Below are 22,579 nucleotides of genomic sequence, written 5' to 3'. Positions count from 1 at the left end.
AGGCCTTCTTCGCGTTCGCGACCTCTGCTACGCGTTCGCGACCTCTGCTACGCGTTCGCGACCTCTGCTACACGTTCGTGAAGGCCAAAACCCGACTGCCTCAAATCCTTCATCGCATTTGCGACCTCCTCGTCGCGTTCACGAAGGCCAACTCTTTTTGCCCCATCATTTCCTCTTCGCGTTCGCGAACTCCTTGTCGCGTTCGCGATGACCAGATGACCAACTCCTTCGCATTCGCGTTCCACGCTTCGCGTTCGCGAAGGCTAAATGACCCCAGGCCCCAATCTTCCTTTCTTCTTCGCGTTCGCGTTGCTTGGACCGCGTTCGTGAATGCTTGCCCTGCTCCTTCTTCGCATTCGCGTTCGCGTTCGCGTCCACAGCTTCGCATTTGCGAAGGCCAAACCATGAGTCCCTCAAATTCCTCTTCGCGAACGCGGGACTCCCTTCACGTTCACGAAGAAGGAAACCAGACATCAGCAACAGCAGTCCAAACAACTCCAATTTGGTCCGAAACCACCCCGAAACACACCTGAGACCCTCGGGACCTCAACCAAACATACAATCAAGTCCCAAAACATTATACAAAGTTAGTCGAATTCGTTAATGACCTCCAACAACATCAAAACGACGAATCGCACCCCAAATCAAAATCTATGAACTTTGAACTATCAATTTCTATAACTTGTGCCGAAACACATCAAATCAATCCGGAATGACTTCAAATTTTGCACACAATTCATTAATGACATTATGGACCTACTTCAACTTCCATAATAAGATTTCGACCCCGATATCAAAAAGTCCACTTCCGATCGAATTCTCCAAAATAATTTGACTTTTGCCATTTCAAGCCTAAATTGGCTACAGATCTCAGATTCACAGTCCGGACACGCTCCTAAGTCGAAAATCACTCGGCGGAGATAACAGAACCAATAGAACTCCATTCCGGAGTCATCTTCACACAATTCCAACTAAGGTCAAATCCTAAGACTTAAGCTTCCCTCTTAGGTACTAAGTGTCCCAAATCTCTCCGAATCATCCATAAATCAAACTCGACCACACACGCGAGTCATAATACATATTGCGAGGCTTCTCGAGACCTTAAGTCACTGAACGGGGCATTAATTCTTAAAATGACAAGTCGGGTCATTACATTCTCCACCTCTTAAACAAACGTTCATTCTCGAACGTTCTAAGAATTATTCTGAGGTTACCCAATTGATAATTTTACTTTTACATATAAACTCAAGGTTTATTCCACGTTACCGCATTTGAGATAATCCCGACAACATCATCTCACTTGAGATTATTTCTTTTATCCATATTTGTAAACTTTAAGATCAACTTCTTACACTCCAAACATTTTTCAGAAAAAATTGATTTTTCATCAACGCATGGTATTAGTCTCAACTGGATGTAGCAACTCGTGCCTACTCACATCATCTTTCTAAATAGTGTTGAAGTACTTCAAAAAATTTCTGGGGTGCTTCATTCTCCCTTGCTTAGGATCATTCGCTCTTAAATACATGACATAATTTGTGTCTTCTTTTGCAATTCTCAATCCTTCAAATTTTACTAACTCCCAAATTTTTTAGAAATTTCGGCAGAATCTCCCCTGTAATTGGGCCTATCCACCTGCCAGTGTAACACCCAAACAACTCCTAACAACATATCCACAACCCAACAAAATACCACAGGGTATATATCAATAGCTTTAATCTCAACATTGCCTTATCATAATAATATCAGGAAATGAAGCACATCATATGTATGCTCATCACCACATCTCTGGTCTTAAAAGTTGTTCATAATTAATTCCAACATCATCAATTAATCTCATATTAACCATCACCTTGTTTCGAATTTTCACAACACTAACAACAGAACGTGAGGCATGAATACCTCATGATTACTTACTCCGATTAATGAGTCACATTTAACGCCACCCGGGTACTCACCTCATAGGCTAAAACTCAATTTTTACAGCACAAAAATGGATAAATATGAACAGAAAATATACAAGCATTATCAAATAAGCCTAACAGGCATGACTCCCTATTAATATTATTGCACAAATTAAATTTCACAAGGGTGAATTTTAATGTCATAAACATTTCACCACAAGGACCTCGTCCTTATATAACTTCCATCGCAGCTTGCAGCCCTGTTTAAATATTTTACATCATATATAAAATTCGAGGATCTCGTCCTCAACTCCGAATCACAAGTATTTTGCACATTGTGCCAACTAAAATTTTCAATTTTTTTTTCTTTTCAATATATTTCATAAATAATTTTCACAACATATAATGAACTCTCCTACCGGTAGGGCATATAATTCATAAAAAAGAAATTGGAATCAATTATTCCGAAATACATTAAACCCATTGTAGTTAATAATAAAAATTACTTTTGAGCTTATAACCCTCAATGGTGTACCAAAAATAAAATGACATACACGGGCTCACATCTTTAAATCTCCAAACAGGGATAAACATATAAGTGGGTCACAAATTTACGAAGATAACCCATAAGTGGAGCATAATTGGAGGACTCACCTCAATATTCATAACCAAATCAAATTAAGGAAAATATCCTTTTATAATAAAATCAGGATAGTACCTATAACAACACTATCTCGTGTATTGGCCTTAGCCAAAACATAGCGATTATATCAACGGGTCGGGCCTCGACCTCTTAAGCGCCCACTACCTGCATGTCCTCCAGCTCTAGCTGACTGTGCACATAGAGTATCAACTGGAATAAAACTTGTAGCTGGAGTGTTCTGATGGAATCCACCCCTCTCAAGTCTTAGACAATCTCTCATGATATGCCTAGTATCACCACACTCATAACAACCCCTCTGAGGTCGCGGCTGCTCGTACTAAGTCTGTGATAAATAACTGGAATAACCATTGTAAGAATCTCGTGTCGGTGGTGCACTATAAACTGGAGCACCCCGAGTAATATAATGTACGGACTGAGCTGACCGGATGCTCGAGTCTCCAATATAATGGGTTCTAGCTGAAGAGTAAAATCCAGTGAACCCTCCATATCTACGAGACCTTTTGGCCTCCTTAGACTCCCTTTCCTTGCCTAAAACACCCTCATTCTTCCTTGCAATTTCTACTACTTGTTGAAATGGAGCATCAGTTTGCAACTCTCGAGCCATACATATTTTAATATCATAATCGAGCCCCTCAATGAATCTGATGACCCGTTCTCTAATTGTCGGAACTAAGATAGTTGCTTAACGGGCTAACTCACTAAACCTGATAGCATATTTTGATATTGCCAGAGTACCCTGACGCAACCGTTCAAACTCTGTGTGCCACGCATCTTTGAGAGTCTGGGGAACAAACTCTTTCAAGAACATTTCCGAAAATTGAGCCCAAGATGGTGGTGTGGCATCGGCTGGTTTACCTTCTTCATAGATTTGCCACCACTGATACGCCGCGCCTGACAGTTGAAATGTAGTAAAGGCAACTTCGCTCACTTCCACAATACCCATGGTGCGGAGAATACGATGACAATTTTCTTGAAATCCTTGAGCATCCTCTGTAGCTGTGCCACTAAAAGTAGGTGGACTATACCTCTTAAACCTTTCAAGTCTCTTTTGTTCTTTTTCTGATGCCTCTGGCCTAACCTCAGGCCGAACTGGAATAACAGGTTGTACCGGTACTACATCTGAAACCTCACCAATAGGAACCTATTGCTCTGGAGTTGTGGTAGGAGTTAGAGCTACTCCCCCAATCTGTCGAATGTTTGGTGTAACAAAGATCAATCCCGCATGAGTTAATGTACCAAACATACTCAGGAACTATGCTAAAGTCTCCTGAAGTCCAGGGATAACAACAGGTGCTTTTTGTACCTGTCCTCCAACTGGAGCTACTAGTGGATCCTCAACTGTTGTTCTGACAGATGCTCTAGTCGCAGCACGTGCCGTTCCTCGACCTCTACCTCGGCCTCTATTTTGGCCTCGACCTCTTTCAGCCCTAGTAGTATGAGCGAATGTCTGTGAGAGAATAGAGATACAAAGGCTCAAATTCTAAATTCAACAAATTTCGCACAACATGAATGAAAGAAATGGAAATTTTCTAGCAGTTCTGTAGACTCTCGAAGATAAGTACAGACGTTTCTGTACCGATCCGCAAGACATTACTAGACTCGTTCGTGACTCGTAGAACCTATGAACCTAGAGCTCTGATATCATCTTGTCACGACCCAAAATCCCACCACATGAGTCTTGATGGCACCTAGTCTCTAAGACTAGGTAAGATGGTTTTAACTACCTTTTGAAGCCTTTTTTTTAATTAAATAAATAATCAAAACTGATAGCTAAATAAATATGAATATACAACCTCCCAAGACTGGTAGTACTGAGTCACGAACTCTAACTGAATACATAGAATGATCACGAGGACCGAATATACAATATTGTTTGATTACAAGTTAACAGTACAATGAAATGAAAATACTCCAAGGGACTGCGACGACCAAGCTTCCTTACGATCCGTCTTTACCTCTACTCAAGTCCGTTATCTTCAATACTTGGCTCTGTACAAAATGTGCAGAAGTGTAGAGTGAGCATACCACAGTGGTGCCCAGTAAGTATTAAGACTAAACTCAATGGTGTAGAGACGAGGTACAGTCAAGACACTCACTAGTCTAATAACATGTGCAATATGATATACAAAATAATAGGATACAGATAATAATAAAGGCAGGATAAAACAACCAATGATATTCACAACAGACAACAAGAATACCATTAATATCACCCAACAATTAATAAACACAATTATACCCAATTAAATCAAGCCCTTCAAATAAATATCTTTCACATAGTTCTTCGAGGTAACTCTCTTCCAAATATATTTTTCTCAAATAATTATTTTTCAAATATAATTCTTTCAATAAATCTTTTCAAATACAATTTCCTCAAATAAATATCTTTAATATAATTCTTTCGTAAACATCAAAATACAGGTCTCAGCCCATTTTATATTTTTCGTAAACATGAGTCTCAACCCATTTTCATATTTCCAAGGCAGCTCGTGCCCATAATTAAATCATCATATTTCCCCGGCACCTCGTGCCTTCATTTCATATCACAACTGCATGGAAAATTCATGTGCCAATATCATTATCATTTCAACACAGCACCTCATGCCTACATTTTATATCACTATTGCACGGACAATTCACGTGCCAATATCCCTCTTTCATATCACAATTCACGGCACCTCGTGCCCACATTTCATTTTATAAACCTCCTGGCAATAGCCACAGGCTCCCAATTTCAAGGTAAATCAGATTATTATCAATTTACTAACAACAAGACAAGTTGCACAAGGTATAAAAATAACACAAGAAAATCACAACATCACATGAAAATTGTCAACACCACAACCCCACATCATCACATATCGTCCCTGACAATATCCACCCTTATCGCTCCGCCCAGACAATATCATTAGCCACCCTTATCGCTCCTATTGCCACCCTTATCGCTCCTTTAGCCACCTTTATCGCTCCGCCCAGACAATATCAATAGCCAACAAAGACAATAGTGAAATGCCACCCTTGTAACCACATAATATCAATGGTAAATGCCACCCTTATCTACCCAAAATAACAACTCAACAATTTACACGGGAAATTATTACAACAATATAACAAAAATCAATTCATAGCACAATTTGCCCAATGGCCACAACCAAATTTCAAAGCTTCAACCAAGTCAATTAATTTCACAACAAATAGCCAAAAACTCCACACAATGTGTACAACACCCAAAAACAATCAATAGAGATAGAAATTACTCAACATAAAGCAAAGAATTCGTTTAAATTCAATTATTCAGTAATTATATAAGCACCCCTTCTTAAGCTCATTTAATTAATTATTTGAAGAAGGAAAATCCGTAATGAAATTTAATTACAATAATTATCAAACCAGAAAATTCACGAAATTTCATAAATAATCAAACAACAATCACATCACATTGTCATATAACAACAGAGTCGACAACAAGGATTTAGGCATGACAAGTAGATGATTAAATATATGCCAACAATTATCCAATTTACTACACAATATTCTCAAGACTTTAACTCAATCAAATTTGCACATATAAAACAAGTACGTACTCGTCATCTCGTGTACATGGTTTTCAATTATACAAATGGCGCATAAGACTCAATGCCTAAGGAGAAATTTCCCCACTTGAGGCTAAGCAAGACAATTACTTCTTTGAAGTTATGCCAATATTCCAAAATTGCCTGCTTGCGTGAATTAACCTCCTGGAAGCTTAAATCTATCCAAATTAATTGTATAACTTCATTAAAATTCATCGGAAACAATTCCTGATAATAATACGTCGACTTAAAAATTTATTCAAAAAAGTCAATGCGGGACTCGGCTCTCGGAACCCGACATAATTTTCATGAAATCCGAACACCTATTCCGATACGAGTTTAACCATACCAATTTTATCAAATTCCAATCATAACTCGACTTCCAAATCTTAAATTTTTATTTTTGGAAAATTTTACAAAAATCTTAATTTTCCTCCATTAAATCCTAATTAAATGATGGATTCAAAGACATAATCATGGATATTGATCAAAACTGGATAATAATCACTTACCCCAAACACTCACGCAAGAATCTCTCCAAAAATCACTCTCTTCTAAGCTCAAAATTTGAGTTATGAACTCAAACCCCCTTTTTTGGGACTTTTAATTCTGCCCGGATAGGCCTTCTTCGCGTTCGCGACCTCTGCTACGCGTTCACGTAGGCCAAAACCTGACTGCCTCAATTCCTTCATCGTGTTCGCGAACTCCTTTTCGCGTTCGCGAAGGCCAACTATTTCTGCCCCATCATTTCCTCTTCGCGTTCGCGAACTCCTTGTCCCGTTCATGATGACCAGCTGAACAACTCCGTTGCGTTCGCGTTCCACGCTTCGCCTTCGCGAAGGCTAAACGACCCCAGGCCCCAATCTTCCTTTCTTCTTCGCGTTCGCGTTCGTGTTGCCTGGGCTGCGTTCGCGAAGGCTTGCCCTACTCCTTCTTCGCGTTCATGTCTACAGCTTCGCGTTTGCAAAGGCCAAACCATCAGTCCCTCAAATTCCTCTTCGCGAACGCGGGACTCCCTTCGCGTTCGCGAAGAAGGAAACCAGACTTCAGCAACAACAATCCAAGCATCTCCAATTTGGTCCGAGACCACCCCGAAACACACCCTACCCCATCGAGACCTCAACCAAACATACCATCAAGTCCCAAAACATCATAAGAAGTTAGTCAAATTCTCAAATTACCTCAAATAACATCAAAACGACGAATCGCATCCCAAATTAAAATCTATGAACGTTAAACTTTCAATTTCTATAACTTGTGCCGAAACACATCAAATCAATCCGGAATGTCTTCCAATTTAGCACACAAGTCATAATTGACATTATGTACCGATTCCAACTTCCGTAATCAGATTCCAACCCCGATAGCAAAATGTCCACTTCCGGTCAAATTCTCCAAAAACATTTGACTTTCGCCATTTCAAGCATAAATTGGTTACAGACCTTGGATTCACAGTCCGGACATGCTCTTAAGTCCAAAGTCACTCAACGGAGCTAACGGAACCAACGAAACTCCATTCTGGAGTAAACTTCAAACAGTTCCGACTACGGTCAAATCCTAAGACTTAAGCTTCCTTCTTAGGGACAAAATGTCCCATATCTCTCCGAATCATCTGTAAATCATACTCGACCACACACGCGGGTCATAATACATATTGTGATTCTTCTCAAGACCTTAAGTGACTGAACGAGGCATTAATTCTTAAAACGACAAGTCGGGTCATTACATGCTTATAATATGTAGGCAACTATATAGACTTATAATATGAAGCTGTCTGCTTATAAAATCTAGAATCACATAGAGATCCTGCTTATAAGGTTCTGCGACCTTAACTTATTAAAATTTGCAACTGTCAATGTTAGTTAGTTCGCGTGCATTTGTTGCCTAAGTATGGAGGCCAACTTGAGCCCTTGTTTTCCTATACATGAAAGTCCTAAATGTTTTGCTTGTCGCCTAGTATTTTCTCTTTTGAGCAACCTAATTTAAGGTTTAGAACCACCCTGAAATAGAGGTCCAAATGTCTCTTGGACCATAGGCATGGGACGGGTAGTGCACGCATATAGTACGACTAGAATTGACAAGTGCGCTTTAGGTAAATAACTTAAAGATAGTAATCGGGTAGCACGAGATGATAGTCTGTGCCCGCTGAATAATATGAGTAACACCCCATCTTGAGAGAGTTACGAAGTATTATTTATGTTGCACGGGGTGATCCTTTAGGCTTAAAAAACTTAGGACCCCCACCTTTGTTTTAAAGTCAATCATTCTATTTTATTTTCCCAATTGTGTCTCTTTTCCTTACTTAGACTAATTCATATAATTCGAGTTCGGTCGGAACCCACCGTTGTGGACCTCGAGGAGTGCCTAACACCTTCTCATCAAGGTAATTTGAGCCCTTACCCGATCTTTGGTGACGCAACTGGTTAAACCAGAGTTATCTGCAAATAGGTGCCCCAACACACCTTAAATCCGTTAGGTAGAGACGCTCTCTTTTAACACCCCTTTCTTTAAAAGAAGTTTTCACGTGTCGAAGCCCGATTTCGGAAGAGAGAAAGGTGCGTGATAGCATGGAGACTCTACTGGGGATTTATACGAGGCTTATACCATTGCCAACTTGGTCTATATAAATTAGTCTCTCTCAATAAGCGTGTCTTTATTATTTTGCTGATACTTGAACATCCCGCTCCCATTCTCCCTTTTATTACTACATACACACCCTCTTCCCTATTTCCCCTTTATGTGAACTCATATGCAGCTCTTCGCTTAATCTGGTTACAATATGCATCCCAATGGCTCAAAATTTTTAAATTTTGTTATATCATGACTTCCCCAATCCTTCCCCCTTTATTGCTTCATTACACTTTGTTTTTTTTTATATTATACGAACTAAATTCTTCCCTGTTTTTCTTTCTTTTCTGTTTTTAAATCTATTAAATACTGCATTTATCGCTTTTATCATGCAAAATACTTGACAACGTGTTATTTTATTTTTGTATAAATCTTGCTTTACATCATATTCCACTCGTGCCCAATTAATTCCATAGCGACACTTGATGAGTGTCTGCGCTCTTCATATATTACCCTTTTTAAATTTGGAAAGGCTTATTTGCGGTAAAACTAGTCGATCAGCGGTGCAATCGACGGTTCCGTGCCTTTCCCCCTCAAGTTGTCCACTTGAGGGTACCGGTCTAGACTCTTCTAGAAATTCCCACTCAAATATTAACTGTGCATGCATCATGTCTAAACGTAGTATGGGTTAGAACGATATACGCATAATAACCCCCTTAGGCAAGTCTTGTCCAAAGCCCATTGGGGTTTCCATAATCCCAACAAGCACGATCAAGATATGTGCATTATTTGTAGAAAACGTGCCGATATGCTAATCATTAATGCGTAAATAGTCGAATTCGAAGGGGGAAAGGGCTAACTTTATCTATTTTGCAGAAATGAGGCATGAAGTCCCTAGGTTCAGCATGGTTCAGAGTATCGTAACTTTGTTGCTAGATTGGTGGAAAAATCTCTCGCCAAGCGACAAAAACCATGTGAAAAGAGTTCTCGAGAATTTACCTTCTTTGCTAGACATTTACCCAAACAATGTACTGATTGGGGCTGCTGCAATGTTCTGGGATGAGAAGAATGTTGTTTTCCGTTTCGGTGACATAGAAATGACTCCCCTTCTAGAGAAAATAGGAGGCTTTGATGGGCTTCCCTGGGACAACCCTAATCTATTGGTACCGAAAAATCGATGGTATGCCCCATGTTTTCGTACATAAAAGTATGCCATAAGTAAATTGATGAAAGCTAAGAAATGAGATATTACATCCCGCATTTTCGTATGTTAAAGTTTCGTCGTAAGTTAATCGACGTAAAATTCGGGAATGAGGTTATTTTGAAATTATAAGCATTATGCTATTTAAAACACGTGATGAGTAAATTGGTGAAGGAAAAAGGGTAAGCAACTCGAAGAAAAATAATTTCGTCAAAGTTTGATATTTTGGGATAAAATACGGTCCAAGCTATGATACTCGATATTTATGAACTAGTACCATACAAGGTACCACATGACCATGATAGGGAGGTGCATAAGGTATGCTAAAAAAAATGAGCAATATTTTAAGTAAATTGGGTCAATTCTTAATTATGCGGGTTATTGATTAATTACCGAGGAAACGAGACATTACCTAATTAACTAATAAGTTGGATAATGATTAAAATCCCCACCCCACCCCCACGTGGCAAAAAGCCACTAAACCAAACAAATGACTCTTAAGTCATATTAGATTAGGTTGCAACCAAAGGATACTTATCTTCCAGCATACGAATTTTTAAATCCAAAAAGGTTTACACATCTTTGAACCATTAGAAGGTGTATATCTTGGTAAAATCATGACCAAGGAGATAAGTACCATATACTCATCTTTCAACATCAAAGAATAGCAACGCAATCTGGAGCAACATAGGAAGGTGCGGATATTCAATGATTCAAACCGAGATTTCATAGCATCTTAAGAAACGTGAGAGTTTGCAATTTTAAGGAAGTATGGTACAATCCTTCTCAAAAATATCATACGACTTTTCTCAACTTCGGGTATGTCAAGGCTATACCTTCTTTCTTTTTGGCATGACCCAAATGATACTGAAAGAAACGAGCAAACATACAGTTTCCATAAACGACTCTATTAGGGGTGTCTATATTATTGATTCCCCATGTAAATTATTATTATATCTTCTGTTCATGGTTCTCAGAAAAATATGTATTTGATAAAATTTATCCGACAGCCATATTATAAAATCTTATTAATGTATTTCTCAAGGCATATTATTTTTTATGACATCCCGAGAAAATATTATTAATGTATTTCTTATGCATTTCATACATTTATACATATACATTGACCTATGACCAGATGGCGTTATATACGCGTATATATGTATATATATGTATATGGAATATGGAAAAAGGTTACGGCGTTATATACGCACCACCACCTGATCAGCTGTTATACATTGATGAATTTCCCCCAGTGGCCAATATGATATGATGGGATGCCCTCATGGGCTTGATGATGTTATGAACACATATACCTATACATGTTATGACATATATACGCATATGCATGACGTTATAAGTATTAAATAATTCACAGAGTAATTTAGATATACATGTTGAGTGTTTTACTCCATGTTTCTCTCATGTCTATTGTTTACTGATTTTCATTCCTTACATACTCGGTATATTATTTGTACTGATGTACCTTTTGCCTGGGGACGCTGCGTTTCATGCCCGCAGGTCTCGATAGATAGGGCGAGAGTCCTCCAAGTAGGTGATCAGCTCAGCAGAAGATATTGGTGCACTCCATCTGCTCCGGAGTTGCTTGTTTGGTCAGTATGATTTAGATGTGTATGGTTTGGAATGGCGGGGCTCTGTCCCGGCCTTTATGTTAATTATGTACTCTTAGAGGCTTGTAGACATATGTCATGTACGTGAAAGATTGTACAACCTTGTCGGCCTATGTTTTAAGTTTATAAATTATCATGTTGGCCTATTAGGTCCGTATGTCACGTGTATATGACAAAGTAATAAGAAAGATACGTTACGTTGGCGGTTGAGTAAGGTACCGGGTACCCATCGCGGCCCATCGGTTTGGGTCGTGACAATCGCACTTCTCGAGGTTTTCTAAAAATGATGGGGTTTAGAGGGAATGATGAGTTAGTCTACCTGAAGAAGTCTTACATACCATTCGACTTCCTTTACGAGCGTCATGGGCACATCAAGTCCTACCATCTTTATCATGACGAATTTGCTATCACCTTTCTGGGTTGGACTCATTGTCGGGTTTTTGTGTTCATTGTTTGTTTGCTAGGGATACTGGTATTCCCAATACAAGGAGAAAGGATTCACACCCGCTTAGCTATGGTTACTAAGATCCTAATGGAAGTAATTGAGGGACAAACCTACACTATTGTCCCAATGATCGTAGCAGAGATATACCGAGCCTTGGACCATTGGAAGAAAAGATATAGGCATTTTGAGGGCTGCAATTTGTTACTGCAAATATGGTTGTTGGAACATCTTCAAAGCGGACAATACCCTCAATAATTTATGCGACAACCATGGAATGACCACATAGCTTTTCACCATAAAAAAAGAATGACTTTTATCACAGATAGGTTTGCACAACCAGGAAATGTTGTGGGATGGGTACACTTCTTTAGAAATTTGACTGACGACAAGGTCCATTGGATGTTCGAGTGGTTCCCTACTAGCGAATTCATCATCAGGTCAAGAGATGTTCCTCATCTAGTGCTAATCGGATTAAGGGATCCTTATACTCCTATCAGAGTCATGAGGCAAGCTGGGAGAAAGCAGGTTATACCATGAGTTTTCAAAATGGTTCATTACAAAGCAGATTTCCAAGGGAATGTCATTACATTCAGGTTTGAGGCACAGCACATGTGGCATCAAATGATTAGTGTGGAGAAAGATACCATCGAGCCAGACAGGTGTCATACCGACCATGTGTACTTCTACACATCATGGTTTGTCGATGACATAACAGGAGAGGTCAAGCCAGGGGTTGATTTGAGGAATAGGGTCATAGACGACAATGCTGAAGCGCAAGTCAAATATAGGAGGTTGCGCAAAAGGGTCTTTGAATCTGAGGCCAGGCATTTGGAACAACATAAAGTGGACAAGGAAGAAATCAATGAATGGAGGGGAATCGCTACTAAATAAACATAAAGGTTGGAGTATTTGGAGCAAGGTTTTATGGAACTTGAGGGAAAGATGAGGAAAATGGTCTCGGATTGTCAAAACGCAGAGGGCAATGAAGGAGGAAATCTAGCAAGGGCGTATCTGCTATTGGACATGCGCGACCTAGGAAATCTGATTGACAGGGCTAAGAAAGCCATGCTTGGAGAAGGTCCTTCTGGGACTAAGTAGATTAGGGGTGATATTTTATAGATTCGTTTTAGAATTTGATTGTAGTAAGGCAAATGCCACTAGTGACTCTTTATAATTATTGTCGTTTTAGTAGATATTTGGTATATTTTTCATATTAATTAAATGATGCAGTTATCGGCATTTAGTTTTCTCTAAAGTTATATGTCGCTAGGCCTACCTTGGCACGATAGGGTCCCCAAATTAGGATGCGAATTCCGCAATATGTGTTTAAATATCGTAAATATCCTTTTAATACTCTTTACTGACTTGTTTACCTTTTGTTTTTATTCTTCTCTTTGTTTATTCCCATCCTCTAAGGTTGGTTTATGCATACTGGCATCATCGTCATTTCATACCAGATCTAGAGGTCCTCCAAGCAATCCTAAGAACAAAGGAAAGGAAAAGATGGACGGTCTGAGCGGTATCAGGAAAGACAACGCTACACATGCAGAGAATGTTGAAACTTCGAATGGTCGGGGTACTCCGGCACAGAACGACTTGGTTTGCGTTTAGAGGAAAAGATACTGGAGTTACAAGGGGAACGTGAGCAAGTCCGTAAACTGGCAAACCTTTCCCTTACCCTGAATGTTCCCGACATCAACCAACAAAACGCCCAAAACTCAACAACTCCTCAAAACACACAAAAACAGCACCCGCAAAATCCTCCCATACCTCATCAATTCGCCGTGCCTCCCAAAAATCCTAATCCTCCACCAGCACCAACTCCTCCACAATATCATCATTATCCGACCCTGTACCCATAAACTACCACATACCACACTCCTCAGAATGCACCGCGGCCTACTCCTGACCTGCAAAACTCAACCAATGACCACCATTAATCCCAGATTCCCGAAGGTCACTAAAGCAATCCCATATATGTGGAAACCTTACCCCACATCCCACAATAGTACCTATACATACCCGAATCCGCTAAGGACCTGCTCATCAAGAACATGACAGAGGAACTTAAGAAACTTACCGGCAGGGTTCAAAATCTCGAAGGGGGAAAAGGCGTTGAGGGTTTGAATTATGAATATTTATGAATTCTGTCAGTTATAAACCCCCCAAGTTTGAAATGTTCGACGGAACTGGTGATCCGAAGGTGCATTTGAGAATGTATTGTGACAAGCTTGTAGGAGTTGGCAGGGATGAAAGAATATGCATGAAGCTGTTCATGAGAAGCCTCACTGGAGACGCACTGTCTTGGTACATCAGTCAGAACCCAAAGAAATGGGTTAATTGGGTAAGCATGGCATCAGATTTCATTGATCGGTTCTGGTTTAACACAAAAAACGCACTAGACATTTTCTACATTCAAAATCTCAAGAAGAAGCCAACGAAAACTTTCCGCGAGTATGCTACTCGGTAGAGGGTTGAAGCTGCAAAAGTGAGGCCAGTGCTGGATAAAGAATAGATGAATAAGTTGTTCTTCAGAGCTCAGGACCCGCAATACTACGAAAAATTGATGGTTATTGAAAACCATAAATTTTCTGATATCATCAAGTTGGGAGAGAGAATAGAATAAGAGATCAAAAGTGGAATAGCAACAAATTTTTAAGCACTCCAAGCCACAAATAAGGCCCAGCAGTTAGGAGGTATCTCCAAGAAGAAAAAAGTAGGTGCAGTAATGGTAGCCCAAGGTGCGTAGTCTCCTCTCACAAACCAAACACCTCCACCCATATATCAGCCTTCACCTCCCAGATACCGACAACCTGCCACCACTTACCATACCTATAACACCCAATCCGCATACTACCACTCACCACTAGCCCGCCAAAACTACCAAAAACCTAGACCAAATTTTGACCGCAGACCACCCAGACAATACACCCCAATTGCTAAACTAGTAGACCAACTGTACGAGAGGCTGAAGGTTGCTAGTTATATCACTCCCATTCCCGTTGTCGCCATGGAAAATTCCTCTCAATGGGTCAATTCAAATAAGACATATACCTATCACTCAAGCATGAAAGGTCAGACTATTGATGAGTGTCGTACTTTGAAGGATAAGATTCAGACATTAATCGACACCAAAGTCATACAGGAAAAGGAGGATGCACCCAATGTCCGTAACAATCCTCTCCCGGATCATAAGTGCGGAGGGGTAAACATGATAGAGACCGATGAAGAATGGGACTCAGAGGGGTCAATTGGACTCATTCGAGAAGGGGATAATCCTAAAACATCTCCAGTCACTCTCACACCTATCATGGTACAAACTCAGGCACAAATTGAAGTTGAGGTAGCTGCACCGACTCCGTTTGAGGTTGAAGTAACAACACCCTTCACCGTGATGGTAGCACCTACAACCTCTTATAAGTCTAATGCTATACCATGGGATTATGTTGCAGAAGAAAGAAGAAAAGGAAAGGGGAGAATGGAAGAAACTGGTGAAGCACAATGTATGACCAGAACTGGTAGGGGTTACACGCCCGAGCATTTATGGGGAACAAGTAAAGAAGCCATTTCCACGCAGCCCATCATTGAAACCGGCCTGGATGATCTTTGGAGAAAGGTGTAAGCAAGGGAGTATTTTGTGGTTGATCATTTGAACAAAACCCCTGTTCAGATATCCATTCTTTCACTACTGGAGAATTCTGAGGCACACAGGATTTCATTGATGAAAGTGTTTGATGTTTGGCATATTTCTATATGTGTTGATGTTACTTTACCCATGTTTTAACCACTTCTTGATGTTATTTGATCTTTAAAATTCCCAACATGGTTTAATTATTGGTTTTATGACTAATTAAGTTATGTGTGACGATTTAAGGTGTTTTGAGTGCAAAATATGAAGAAAAGGTGGTCTAGCCAGAGGAAGAAGGGTTGGATGCGTCGCATCCAACCTAGAAAAACATCATCTTTCGTGCACCCTTAGCAGTGAAGTCGGCCCATAGCGTCCGCCATAGCATCCGAAACTGGGAAGTAGAAGAGAAGGGTGGATGCGTCGCATCCACCCTCGCATGCAAAATTGGGAAGTAGAAGAGAAGGTGGATGCGTCGCATCCACCCTCACATGCAAAGTTAAGAAATGGAGGACGAGGTGGATGCGTCGCATCCACCTTAGCATCAAACCCTGAAGCCGATTTGGGCTAGGGTTAGGAGAACTCTAGCCCACGACTTTTTGGACGATATATATATAAAGCTTAAAAACGCTTTTTTGGGAGAGAACGACGGGATTGGACAAGAAAGAAGCTATAACCAAGTTCAAAAACCACGGAATTCGTCTTGAGTTCTTATTCTCTCTTTCTTTTATTGATTCTTATGCACTCTTATGAAATTTTGGATGATTGCCCGAATATGAGTGGCTAAGAATCCTATTGTTCTAGGGTCATGGGTATACATGAATGTTGATTTTTAAGGTTTAATTTGACTACGTTGAGTTTATCATATTGGGTTGTTTATTTAATTCTATTTTTAATTATTTTGCTGAGTAGCTAACAGTGAAATACTATCTACGAATCTAGAGTTGAACTCGAAAGTGGGAACCCTAGATTGCATATAGAAGTAAATAGAGTAAGTTCTCATACCCAGGCATCGGGGAACGGATTCGCGATTAGGATAGAGATATACCTAATTGCCTTACTCGGTTGCAATACAGGAATTGTAAATGCGTTCTTGTTAAACTTAATTCCATAGACATATAGGTATTAAGTTAACTTGAATAGGTTTGTAAGAACTCGATAGATTCTTACAAGTTAAATTAACTCTGTGAATCAACAATTCCGATAAATCATTTAGTTATTTTAAACCAAGAATGCAACATGAATGTTAGATGGCCCGTGACCCTGGAATATTATATCCTATTGATTGTTATTCAAAACTATTTAAGTGTTGTGTTTATTTCTTAGCAATTCATTATTTGATAGTCTTTAGGTAGTAATTTAGAAAATTATATATTTTTTTAGAAATATCTTGAATCAATAAGCTATTCGAGTTTGAATTAGTCAAAAGTTAATCATAAGTCTTCGTGGGAACGATACTTTATCCACTACTTTATTACTTGACGACCACGTATACTTGCGTGAGTGTGTTTGGAACGGACAAGTTTTTGGCGCCGTTGCCGGGGACTTAGAAATTAGCTACGTGACTAAGTTAAGCTTTTATTAGATATTTCTTCAAGTTTTAATTTTCAGTTTGCCTTGTTTGTATCAACGCAGGATCTTCTCTCGAATGCAGAGGAGTATAAGTGCAAACAACCTCATTCCTCTTGATCCAGAAATCGAACGAACACTACATAGAGTGAGAAGGGAACTCGAAGCTAGAACGAGAATAGAAAGAGAGTTGGACATCGCAGTTCAACCACAGCCAATAGAGATGGCAGGCAATGGAGAGCGTCCGGTGATTGAAGCCGCAAGGCCCAATCTTGCGAATATGACTCAGGCTATTGTGAAGCCTGATATCACTGGGCATTTTGAACTCAAACAGTACATGGTATAGCTGATTCAGTCCACAGGACAGTATGTGGGTCTATCTCATGAGGACCCGCAGAGGCATATTCAGAACTTCTTGGAAATTACGGACACTTACAATTATCCGAACGTTTCCAAGGACTATGTCAGGCTGACACTATTTCCTTTTTCACTGTTGGGGGAAGCTAAGGAATGGTTGCAAAAGGAGCCCGCGAACTCTATCCACACTTGGGATGATCTAGCAAGGAAATTCCTGATCAAGTTTTTCCCAACTAAGAAGACAAAGTCGCTGAGGAGCCAAATTCTTGGGTTCCAACAACGGGATGGCGAGACACTTCGTCAAGCTTGGGAAAGATACAAGAAGCTACTCAGAGACTACCCGCATCATTGTCAAACTGATGAGGTATTGGGTCACACTTTTGTTGATGGGTTAGATGAAGCATCAAAGATGAATCTTGACTCAGCTTGTGGGGGTAGTTGCATGGCAAAGCCGTATAGTGAAATACAACTCTTGCTAAATAACTTCACTGCTAATGACCATAATTGGCAAGGAGAGGGGGATTCAAGAAGGGGAATTAAACAGAAGGCATCCGGGTTGATTGAGCTTGATGACTTTTCCGCCATGAGAGCCGATATAGCAAAATTGGCAAATCAGATGAACAGAATGACAACACAACAAATGCAACATGTACAGCAGATGTCTATTTGTTGTGACCTATGTGGAGACAGTCATATGATTGACATGTGCCCCACGAATCCTGAATCTATATACTATGTGGGGCAACAAAACAGAGGTTCTATGAATCAACATGCACAATATGGGAACACTTACAACCCAAACAGGAGGAATCATCCTAACTTCTCATGGGGCGGAAATCAACAGAATCAGAATCAGTATAGGCCTCAAGGAAATTTCACTCAACCTCAGAAGCCACCCCAACAAATGGAAGAAAGTACGAATGACTTGCTGAAAAAGTTGTTGCTAGACAATCAACAGCTCAGGACCGATTTCAGAAATCTTGAGAGGCAAATGGGGCAGTTAGCAGCAAACCAAAATACTAGACCTACAGGCTCACTTCCCAGTGATACAGAGAAGAACCCTCAAGTTAATGCAGTTACACTTAGAAACGGGAGGGAACTAGAGGAAGTGCCAAAGAAGATAAAGGAAAAACCCATACCTGAGGGGGAGCTGACACCTAAGGCAATAAAAGATTCAAGGGAAAATGATGCAAGTTCAGAGCGAATGGAGGTTACAAGGCCACCACCACCTTTCCCCCAAAGGTTGCAGAAAAAGAATGACGATCGCATGTTCAACAAATTTCTCTCTATGTTGAGTCAGGTTCAATTAAATATTCCATTAGTGGATGTACTTCGTGAAATTCCAAAGTATGCTAAGTACATAAAAGACATAGTGGCTCACAAGAGGAAATTGACTGAGTTCGAGACGGTTGCACTTACTGAGGAGTGCACATCAAGGGTCCAAAACAAGCTTCCCCAAAAGCTTAAGGATCCTGGCAGCTTCACCATCCCAGTGCGAATCAGTAATATCGACATGGGACATGTTCTTTGTGATTTGGGTGCAAGCATAAATCTGATGCCTTTATCCTTGTTTAAGAAATTGGGTCTGGGAGCTCCGAGACCAACTACTGTGATGTTGCAATTAGCTGATAGGTCCATAGCCTACCCCGAAGGAGTGATTGAAGATGTGCTGCTGCAAATTGGAAAATTCATCTTCCCAGCTGACTTCATTATTCTAGACTTCGAGGCTGATGAATAAGTCCCAATCATATTGGGATGACCTCTCTTGGCTACTGGTGATGCAATAATTAAAGTGAGAGAAGGGAAAATGATTATGAGGGTGGACAACGAGGAAGCAGTATTCAATGTCTACAAAGCAATCCAACTTCCCCGCCACTATGAGGAGCTCTCTATGATATCTATTGTGGAGGTGCATGAGAAACTTCTTGACACGAGTGTATATCTAGACGATTCTCTAGAAAAAGCAATCATGATGTTTGATAGCTTGGAGATGGATGATGAGGTTGAGGAGATGATGCATATCCTAGATGCATCATGTGCTTACATGCAAGGAATAATCCCGTTTGAGCCCCTGAATAGGCCAAGTGCCCCCCCCCCATCAAAGCCGTCAATTGAAGAAGATCCAAAATTGGAACTTAAACCCCTACCCCCTCACCTTCAATATGCTTATTTGGGAAGTTCTGACACTTTACCTGTTATTATTTCTTCTCACTTGTCTAAATTACAGGAAGAAAAGCTATTAAGGGTGCTACGTGAGCACAAGCGAGCAATTGGGTGGACAATGTCTGACATTAAAGGCATTAGTCCAGCTTTCTGCATGCACAAAATCCTCATGGAGGACGGACACAAGCCAAGTGTAGAGCACCAACGCCGACTAAATCCAATCATGAAAGAAGTGGTAAGAAAAGAAGTGATTAAGTGGCTTGATGCAGGTATTGTATTTCCAATCTCTGATAGTAAATGGGTAAGCCTCGTTCAATGTGTGCCGAAGAAAGGGGGGATAACTGTAGTAGTTAATGAAAATAATGACTTAATTCCTACAAGAACTGTCACTGGATGGAGAATTTGCATAGATTATAGAAAACTGAACAATGCCACCCGGAAAGACCACTTTCCCCTTCCCTTTCTTCACCAAATGCTTGATAGATTAGCTGGCCAGGAATACTACTGTTTCCTGGACGGTTATTCAGGGTATAATCAGATTGCTATAGCCCCAGAAGACCAAGAGAAAACTACATTTACATGTCCTTATGGCACGTATGCATTCAAGAGAATGCCCTTCGGTCTTTGTAATGCACCTGCGACTTTTCAAAGGTGTATGATGGCTATTTTTACTGACATGGTTGAAAGATTCGTAGAAGTATTCATGGACGATTTTTCTGTGTTTGGATTTTCTTTTGATAGTTGATGATGAACCTTGATAAAGTGCTTGCTAGGTGTGAAGAGACGAACCTGGTGCTAAACTGGGAAAAGTGCCATTTCATGGTACGTGACGGTATAGTTTTGGGGCACAAGGTTTCAAAAGATGGTCTACAGGTGGATAAAGCAAAGGTGGAGACGATTGAAAAATTGCCCCCACCGACATCCGTCAAAGGCATTCGCAGTTTCTTGGGTCATGCAGGTTTTTATCGTCGTTTTATTAAAGATTTTTCAAAACTTTCTTCTCCTTTGTGTAGGCTTCTAGAGAAAGATGTTACCTTCAAGTTTGATAATGCATGTCTGAAAGCATTTGAGGAGCTGAAGGGACGATTGGTGACTGCACCAATTATCATTGGCCCCGATTGGGCACAACCATTTGAGTTGATGTGCGATGCAAGTGACATAGCAATCGGAGCGGTGTTGGGCAAAGGAGGGATAAAATCTTTCACTCCATTTATTATGCGAGCAAAACTATGAATCCAGCTCAGATGAATTATACAGTTACTGAAAAGGAGTTGCTTGCAGTGGTGTGGGCGTTTGACAAGTTCAGATCCTATCTAGTGGGAACCAAAGTCATCGTCTACACAGATCATTCAGCTATCAGATACTTATTTGAAAAGAAAGACGCCAAGCCGAGGCTGATTCGTTGGGTCCTCCTCTTGCAAGAATTTGACTTAGAGATCCGAGATCGAAAAGGGACAGAAAATCAAGTGGCCGATCATTTGTCCAGATTAGAAAGTCGGGACCATGTAGCTGAAGGAGGGTCAATTAAAGAAACATTTCCGGATGAGCAAATACTAGCAGTCTCCTCGGGTGAAGCCCCATGGTATGCAGATTATGTGAATTTTATTGCAAGTGCGGTGACGCCACTAGAATGGACACCTGACAATAGAAGAAGATTCTTACATGATGTAAGGTTCTACATGTGGGATGAGCCATTCTTATATAGGCAGTGTGCAGATCAGTTGGTGAGAAGGTGTGTTCCTGAGGAAGAGATGAAGGCTATACTGCATGACTGCCATGCTTCGCCGTATGGAGGTCATCGCGGCGAGGATAGAACCGCCCAAAAAGTGCTACAATCAGGTTTCTATTGGCCAAAATTGTTTAAGGAGGCACATGCCTTCGTTAAAAATTGTGATAGATGCCAAAGAACTGGAACTATCACGAGGAAGCACGAGATGCCCTTGCAAAATATTCTGGCAGTAGAACTTTTTGATGTTTGAGGGATTGATTTCATGGGACCATTCCCATATTCTAACGGGCACAGATACATCTTGGTTGCGGTCGACTATGTTTCTAAGTGGGTGGAGGCCATTGCTCTTCCTACTAATGACGCAAAGGTAGTGGTAAGCTTTGTAAAGAAGCACATCTTCACACGTTTTGGGACTCCAAGAGTGTTGATAAGCGACGGGGGAACTCACTTTTGTAATAAATTGCTGAATAATATTCTTGCAAAATACGGAGTTAAGCACAAAGTTTCCACTGCCTATCATCCCCAAACGAGTGGTCAAGTAGAAGTATCCAACAGAGAGGTAAAACGGATTTTGGAAAAGACAGTAAGTATGAATAGAAAGGACTGGGCCGGGAAGCTGGATGACGCATTATGGGCATATCGCACTGCATACAAGACCCCAATAGGTACTTCTCCGTACAGGTTGGTTTATGGGAAGGCCTGCCATCTGCCCGTCGAGCTTGAACACAAAGCATATTGGGCGATTAAAAAGCTAAATATGGAGATGGACTTGGCCGGTGAGAAGAGATTGCTACAACTCAACGAGCTTGATGAGTTTCGATTGCATGCGTATGAAAATGCCAAATTGTATAAAGAAAAGACCAAAAGATGGCATGATAAGCATATCCAACATCGTGAGTTTGAACCAGGTCAAGAAGTTCTACTGTTTAATTCAAGGCTAAAGCTTTTTCCAGGAAAGCTTAAATCTCGATGGTCGGGTCCGTTTGAAGTGGTTAGTGTGAAACCTCATGGTGCAATAGAATTGTGTGATAAGGGGTCCAATGGGACATTCTTGGTAAATGGCCAAAGAGTAAAACACTATTGGGGTGGTGACATTTCACGTCACAAGACCACGATGGATTTAGTGGAGGCATGAAGAACATGTTACGTCG

Source organism: Nicotiana tomentosiformis, chromosome 5 (assembly GCF_000390325.3).
Source record: "Nicotiana tomentosiformis chromosome 5, ASM39032v3, whole genome shotgun sequence".
Classification (NCBI taxonomy): Eukaryota; Viridiplantae; Streptophyta; class Magnoliopsida; order Solanales; family Solanaceae; genus Nicotiana; species Nicotiana tomentosiformis.
This window is presented reverse-complemented; position numbering follows the sequence as displayed.